This window comes from Benincasa hispida, chromosome 12 (genome assembly GCF_027475165.1).
Source record: "Benincasa hispida cultivar pf3 chromosome 12, pf3_genome.v1.1, whole genome shotgun sequence".
NCBI lineage: Eukaryota > Viridiplantae > Streptophyta > Magnoliopsida > Cucurbitales > Cucurbitaceae > Benincasa > Benincasa hispida.
Window position 1 is genome coordinate 29,784,429 of NC_143489.1, and position 8,693 is coordinate 29,793,121.

The 8,693-nt window shown below is 32.4% G+C and overlaps 1 long non-coding RNA gene across 3 annotated transcripts; it reads left to right on the forward strand.

Moving 5' to 3' along the window:
* Positions 1 to 1,107: 1,107 nt before the first annotated feature.
* LOC120067326 (uncharacterized) lies at positions 1,108 to 2,950 on the forward strand. 3 transcript variants are annotated; one of them, XR_016525002.1, is made up of 4 exons: positions 1,108 to 1,407; positions 1,907 to 1,999; positions 2,376 to 2,466; positions 2,558 to 2,950. It is a non-coding gene; the product is annotated as an uncharacterized LOC120067326 (long non-coding RNA). The 3 variants fall into 3 exon arrangements; XR_016525001.1 differs by having other exon boundaries at positions 1,211 to 1,371; XR_016525003.1 differs by having other exon boundaries at positions 1,233 to 1,371; positions 1,907 to 2,107.
* The last annotated feature ends 5,743 nt before the right edge of the window (positions 2,951 to 8,693 follow it).

Consider the following 8,693-nt stretch of genomic DNA (forward strand, 5'->3'; position numbering starts at 1 on the left):
ATCATAATCAGTAAGTTGACCATTCACAAGTTGTTCGTAATAATGGTTGGGTCAAAAGCTCTTTTACCTCCGAGATTACATCTTGTTCCTTAAGTTCCACTAATCCTCTAATGAACAATTGGTTTGTGATTCAAGCACTAAACCAAGTCCTTCTTGGGTCAATGAGAGAGTGGAACCCCTTATTCAAGACCTAGCGTCAGCACTTAAGGGAACAACCTCTCTGCTATCCTTAAAAGCGGGTAGGAGTGAATTTGGTCTTGCATCCTATGTCCCCAGCTATCTACCCAGTTACCTTTAAAATGAGAGACTTCTTGAGTCGATGCTATTGAGCCAACCCTCACTTATGCAAATCTAAGGATAATCCCGAATAAACAGGAGTTCATAGTTAGCTTAGCATTAAGGTCAAGTTACTTAGGTCATCGCTTTGAAACAATCAGTCTTAAACAGTCTACGACGTTGTAAAGTAAGAGTTATTTATTTCTTGTTTGTATACAAACTCTTTGCACAGGACGCTTCCACTCGCATGTGTCCACATGAACGATTCAAGATCACATCGTTCGTTTTAAATACAAAGTGGACCGCATCCAATAGTGTCCCCAGAATAAGGTACCTAACCTTATTCATATACTATAGACCGTTTTGGCTATCTACTCGAACTTGATCCACTCTTATGTCTCCACATAAAGTCCAAGTACTCATGTAATATCCATGAATCTTAGTTTGTTGGATTTAGTTTTTACAAGTGCAATTTACATATTCAATAACATTTTTTTATTGAATAACCTAAATAACTTTTTTATTGCAAATACACTACTACAAAATCTACATTACTTGACATTGTAGTTTTTAATTACTTGGCGTTTCTTTGGAAAAAAGCATTGAATGACCTTTTTGAAAAGAAAATGTCAAGTAAAAGGGTTAAAAAAGTGGAGATTGATGGAATGTTTCGATTATTTCCACGCGAACCATTACTTGACACATTTTTCATGTCAAGTAATATAAGGTCTTGCTTGAGACGTTTTTCGTGAAGTATAAGAAACTCTTACTTGACATATTTTTCGTGTCAAGTAACATATAAATAATAATATATATATTTTTTAATCTTTATTTTTTGTTTCCTTCTCTCCCCCACTTTCATTTCCCTCTCAAATTTGGTTTCGCCAATATTATCAAATAAAATATAAAAAATAATGAACTTATTATTTTAAACAAGTATAAATGCCCTAGTAAAAAAAAAAACTTTCCCCATTCCCCGTTTTCTCTCTCGCAAACCCCCCGAAACCCTCTCTTCCCAGCACTCCACCAGCCCTAGCCGACTCTTCCTCTCCCTGCCGCCGGCAGCTGATCAACTCTTCCTCTGTTTATCTACTGGTTAGGGAAAGGAGACGATGGCATCGTAACTCTTTAGTTCGCTACTTAATCTCCAATTTCTCTGTTGCTAGAAGTTACTTTTGACATGTTACTATGTGTTTGTTGACTCTTCACTTCTCCTTTCACAAAAACATTTTGTATTGTGACAGTACACTGATTTATTTAGATGATTCTGATATGATAAGAATTAGATTGCTAGGTCAAGACATATAATTGAGAGCTTTTGGACTTGTACGAAAGGGCGTAGGAAATGATTGGATGTTTTTTGGTGTGACATTATCCTTTATCCAGCGTGTCCAATGTTGATGCAATGTTGCTGCCATTGTGGTTGATTTTTTTATTCTCAAAAGTTTATCAACAAGTGCCCGTCTTGCTTTAGTCTTCTTAGTTAATCTCATATGACTTTAGATTGAGTTTCTTGAAGTTTAGTGTCTGCTGTGGTTGATTTTTTGTTATGGCACATGAGGTGTTCGACGAAAGTCCACACCGGCAACCACTGGTTTTTCTTCTAACAAAACTTTGTGTTGCGATTCAGAAATGGAAACGGGGGGATTTTCTATATAAAGTGGAGTCCTGTTGGTCAGATCGCAAGTTCTCTACTTGCTCAAGCGGATGCTGATGGTTGAATGTGAGCTCATGATTTTTCATTAAGTATAAAGTATGAACTACGAAGAAAGTGTTAGGTGCAAACAAAGTCCCACGTTGATTAGAAAATGAAGTAATTATGGGTACACAAGTGAGGATAATTATCTCATATTTGGTTATTTCTTCATTGTCTCATGTTTAACAAATTGCTTTCACCTCATAGTCTAATTTCTAGTTTCTGATTAGAAAATTTCAAGTTGAATCTTTCTTGTTTCTAAAAAAAATTTGCAAAAGACTCGAAAAACCACATTCTGGAAAACGGTAAAGGTAAGTATAAGAGCATTGAAAAAATTAATAGAATGATGTTTATTTAATGCATCTGTATGATATGTGTATTAATTATTGGCTTTGTATTGTAGTGTCTTTTATAAGTGGGAACTGTCGAATGTGGGTGTTATGAGATATATGCAAGAAATCATGACTAAAGAGAAGAATATTATCACAGATGCAGTATGTCTTTAAACTACTTATATATATTGTAACATTATAGATAGTGTAAATAGTAAATAAATATATATATTTCACTTTATATGTTTTATAGATTGATACGAGGAGCTCGTACCCGCAACTTGAATTGGATGAAGTACGTGTGGAATGGACTGAATATTTAGGTCGTTATATTTGATGGACTTCCTATAAATTTTGTGTATGTGGCTACATGGGAATACCCAAAACTTTTTTTGTGTAAATATTTTGTTCAGCCATTATAGGTTATATACTTCAAAGAAATGTGTGGTGGAGGATAGAATTTTAGTCTTCTGATTTTTGGAATACATAGCACATATAGATTAGTCTTACAATTTTGAAATTATCATATATTGGGGTGGGTTGATAGAGTTATATACTGTTGTACGGATTGGTCTTGTAAATTTTGGAATCGTTCATATAGACATGAGTAATAGAAGAATGGAATTGTTTATTTTATTATTCTGAATATTGACGTTGGATATATTGGACTGATATGTTGACCTAAAATATGTACAACTGTTTATTTTAGTTGATGAAATTTCTTATTGGAACAAATGTAAGGTAGGAAATGAGAAATGGAAGTTAAATTTGAATGTTTAATTTGGAGAAAAAACAGCATAGATAACATTGGAAATGTGTCAAGAATTAGATTACTTGACCATTATTTCGTGTCAAGATAAAAATATATTTGACAAATAAAAAATGTCAAGAGTAATCACAATAATAAGTGTTAAGAATTAATACACTTGAAATGTCATTAGTGTCAAGTGTGTTATATTTCTTGACACGGAAATTGTGTCAAGAATTATTTCTCTTGACGTTTTTACAGTATCAAGTTATGACATTATACTTGTCGAATAAATGATATCTTTATTAGCGTCAAGTATACCCTCTACTTGACATTGGAAAAACGTCAAGTAATCCAATTTCTGTAGTAGTGCTTTCACCTCATAGACACGTTGGATAAAATATATAAAGTTAATTTTGAATTAGATTCTTTATCCAACGTGTCTATGAGGTGAAAGTAATTTACATTATAATGTATATTAGTTGCATCTCATACAATTAGTTTATTTTTAACAATTTAAATTAATCCAAAAGTAAATAATTCTTGTTTTATCCTTAATGAGCTAGCATTGGGACCTAATGGACCTACAGATTAAAAGCTCTAAGATTAATTTAATTAAACTCCTTAATTAAATTAATCAACATTCATTAACTATGAATCATTCCACTAAAGATCTACAATTGTACTATCCGCACTGTAGATATATTTATGTGTCAACGATATCACCATTGTTGGGTTTTATGCCCTAAAACTCATAGATAGTGAATATAATTAAATGACCATCATTAATAAATAGTTATTAACGTTTTTATCAATAAGTGTTATTGATGTTTTATTTAATTTTATCTTATTAACCCTAAAATTCAATAAACTAATATCCTAGGTTGCCTTATGAGTCTTGAACTATATGTAAAGACATATATGGATCAATGTTCAAGATACAACCTAAAGGGTCTATAGTATAAGGATAAGGTTGACCTTATCCTTATAACACTATGAATACGACTCACTTTGTATTTGATACAAACGCAGTGATCCAATGTGTTTGTATAGGAGACATGCGAGTGGAGGTATCCTGTGCAATAAGTTTGCACAAGACCGGACCGCGAAATAGTAACCATTAAATGTAACTCTGTTGATTAGTTAGGTTTCTATTTCAATAGGATGATTTAAGCAACTTAGTCTTACTCCTGAGTATATTATGAACTCTTGTTCACAAGTGATTGTCCTTTGATTTGTATGGGTGACAGTGACCAATTCGCCAACTCAATATGCCTACCATTTTGGGGATAAGATCGAGTGGGTAGCTGGGAACAGATTTCACTCCTTCTCGACTTCAAGGTAAGTAGATAGGTGTTCCCTTAAGTGGTGTCTTCAGGACTTGAACAAAGGCCCTAGGCCTGAGAGGGGTTTCTGTTTAATGGTTGGACCATAAACAAGTTGTTCATTAGAGGAGCACTGATACGTAATGATGTAGAGGTAAACCAGGGGTAAAACGATAATTTAACCTAACTGGTGTTACGAATACTCGTGAAGGACTAACTTGTTGTTATTGGTCTATATCCACGAACATAGAAATATATCTGTAGTGAGAAGAGTGCAACTGTGGGTCTTTAGGGGAGTGTACCATTGTTAATAAATATTGATTAATTTGGTTTGAGTTTAGCCAATTAATCTCACATCGTTGGAACTTCTGATCTACAAGTCCATTCGGTCCCCTTCCTAGCTTGTAAAGGGTATTAAGGTAATTTGTCATTAAATTGAATTAGAAGTGTTCAAATTCAGAATTGGAAATTTTTAAATGTATGTTGATACATTTTAATATAAAGTTTAATTTTAGACTTTATCATTAATTTTGGATATGATTCAAAATTAATAAATGAGAGAAAGAAATATTTGAAAGGAGTTCAAATACTAATTTAATATGAAAAGATTTATATTGAAAACTATAGGCTAAGAATAGTGTGCATTGTATGTGCATTAAAACTATAGGTTAAATGAGATAAATGTTTTCAAATATGATTCAAATGAGAAATTAAATTAAATATGTGATATTTAATTAGATGATTAATTAATTAATTTAAATTTGAATTAAATTAAATTGATTAAATCAAAACTATAGATTAAAGTTAATGTACATTAGATGCACATTAAAACTATAGGTTATGTGAGAAGAAATCCTTTAAATATGATTTAAATGATCATTTATTTAATTTAAACAAATTAACTCCTCATTTTGGAAGTTACTAAAATGGTTTTGTTTAATTTAAACAAAATGGTTTTGTTTTGCAAAGGGAGGAGAAGAAGGCTCTCAAGTTCTATTTTCTTGGAAAAAAAAATCGTTCTGTGATATTCCCAAATCTCAAAAAAGAGAATTCAGTGAGGTTTCCAAGTGGTGGTGCTCAATCTCAATTCAATAGAGAATTTCTACATAATTGTCAAAAGCTTTGTAGGGTTTCTTCCCCTATATGATTAGTCTTTTTTAGGAATAACATGTTTTTTTTTATTCCAATGCAAAATTGTTTTGATTTTAAATGCCAATTTGAAAAAAAAAAAACGAAATGGATATGTGTTTGGCCACTGTGCCTTAGGTTTTCATCTCTTCAACCATTACCAGTAAGTTAACCCTTCTCGTAATTACAGCTGGATCAAATTACTATTTTACCCCTATAACTACCTCTTACTCGTACTACTGATCTCTCCAATGAATAATCAATTTATAGTCCAACTGTAAACTAAATCTCTCTCAGGCTAATGAGAGAGTGAGGTCTCATTGTTCACGACCCTAAATCAGCCTTAAGGGAGCACTTCATCTACCTACCTTAAAGATAGAAATGAGTCAATTTCATCTTGTGTAACTATGTTCCCAACTCCTAACTTAGACAAACCCCTGAAATGGTAGGCTTATTGAGCGAACAAAACTGACCACTTTCACCCATGCAAATCAAAGGACTGTCCCTTATAGACAGGAGTTCATAACTCACTCAAGATTGAGATCGAGTTACTAATGGTCATCTTATGAAGTGTTAATCTCTTCAGTTAATGGTTTTATAAAGAAAGATTAATCATTTTGTGGTTCGGTAGTATACAAACTCTTTGTATAGGATATCCATACTCGCATGTCTCCACATAAACGATTTAGGATCACATCGTTTGTAACACTTATAACTTTTGACCTTATCCATATACTACATATCTTTTAAGTTTTGCTTGAAAATGATCTATCTGTATGTCTACCACATATATGTTTAAATTACATAAATAACCTTGGATCTTAGTTTATTAGATTGAGTAAATTCAATCTAAATATCAAATAAAATAACTTCTTATTTTATCAAATAAATAATTCGTATATACAACTTAAAAACTATGAGAACCACGAGATTTAGGACACTAATCAAAACACATACCATTGGTATTACTCCAATATCATAGTCTAGCCTTCAACTTAAACATTACAACATTTATGGTCTTGATAATAAGAAAGCCTTAAATATTTAAAAAGCTATATATATATATATATATATATTTTAATTTTATTAAAGTAGGAAAGAAAAATTAGAAAAGAACTAATTGTTGAAGTTATTTCATTTTTTTTTTAAAAAAAATTTATTGAACCTATGATTTTTTTGTAAAGTATTCATTAGTTAATTTAATATATGTATATATTCACCGGGGAGGGACGGGAAGTTGATGGGGGAATGCAATTCTCCCTGTCCCCATTTAGCTAATGTGGAGAAAATTCTCCTACTCCTTCCTTCATTCCTCATACAATTGGCGAGTTTTTGCCTCGTTCTAAGTGAGTCTATGGGGAGTAGGGTTGGCAACGGGGTCGAGGTGGGGTGGAGGGGGGGCGTCCCCCGTCCCCGGCCCCGTGGGAGAAATTCTCCCCCATCCCCGCCATTTGAAGGCGGGAACGGAGGCGGGGATTCCCCGTTGGGGAAACGGGGTTCCCGCGGGGCACCATTCCCCGTTTCCCTGCGGGGATTCCCCATCGGGGACTGGGGACTCCCTGCGGGAATTCCCCATTTTTCTTAATTAACATTAGATTTAAAATTAGATTTTATTTAAAAGTTGATTAGCTCACAAAAAAATCCATTAAATAATTTATCGAATTCCTCATTTTTTAATTCAAGTGATTTTATTTGAAATTTGACTAGTGCACAACATCTTATACATTTAAATAAATACAATTTAAAAACTAACAAATCCATTAAATAAGTTTACAACTTAAAATTCAATAAAGTTTGAAAAAAGAAGTCAATTAAAGGCAAACATCCAAATAAGTTTACAATTAAAATTCAATAAAGCTCGTCTTTCTCTCTTCAATGATGACTTCACAATCAAATCTTTCTCCTTTCTTGGCATCATCTCATCCTTAGTTGTGAGTATTATTCATTCCTACATTTAAAATGTAATAAACAAATAATGTCACAAAAAAAAAAAAAAAACTAGACCATAAAAAAATGTTAAAGCCTCTATGGTCTTCGGATGAAGTTTGTTACGATGTGGGCTTACACTCCTACCACAGGTACAAAAAGCAGACTATGATGCAACACTAGATAACATGATGACTAATATGTCACTTCAATTTCTTGTAAAATTGGATACTTGACACCATTCAATTTTCACCAAATCAAAATGTCAAAATCGGATGTTCGAGTTAAGACAGGTTCATCCAAATATGTATCAAACTATTGCTTCTGATTCATATTAAAAGGAATTGATACAAACAAGTTATAATCATTAAAATCATCAAATTCTATATTCTGTGAGGTTTCATCTAAATTTCTAGCGTGATAATCATCACCTTCACCTTCATGCTTTAGCTGATATTCTGTTTCCAAATCTGAACACATTTTTTTAATCCTTTCTACTTCAAGAAAAAAAACTATCTCCATAAATTATAGGAAAGTAAAACTCAATCAACTTCAATTTGTAACGTGGATCTAAAACTGCAGCTATGACCATTACCCTATGAATTTTCTTCCAATACTTATCAAACTTTGACATCATATTTGAAGTCATGTCTCTTATCTATTGAATGGCATAATTAGTTCATTCAGAAACAACCAATTTTAATTTACAAATTTTTTGGAAAAAAAGATTAGTAGTAGGATATTTGGATCTAGAAAATATTTCAGTCACGTGATGAAATATTTTCAGTTTCTCACATATCTCTTTCGCTAAAGTATATGAACCTTGGAGTCATTTATACTACCATTATCTACAGTCACAGATGACAATTTTTTATCAATATTCCAATCTAACAGACATTCCATTAGTTCTTCATGAAGCATCTCAGAAGTGTGTGGAGAAGGGACATATATAAACTTGATTGTTTTGTTTTGTCAAACCCAACTATCATCAACAAAATGAGCAGTAACACCCATATAACCTTTTGTTTGGTAGTTTGAAGAAGTCTATATGTCCGTTGTAAGGGCAATTTTTCCTTTGATCTCATTCAACATGGATTTCAACTTTTCAGTCTCATAAATTTTCAAAATCTCCTTCTTTATTGTGTTTCTTGACACCATCTTAAATAATGGTTGGATGAAATTACAAAATTCTCTAAAACCTTCATGCTCAACTATTGAGAGAGGATATTCACGTCTTATTATCATCCTAGCTAATGTTTTTT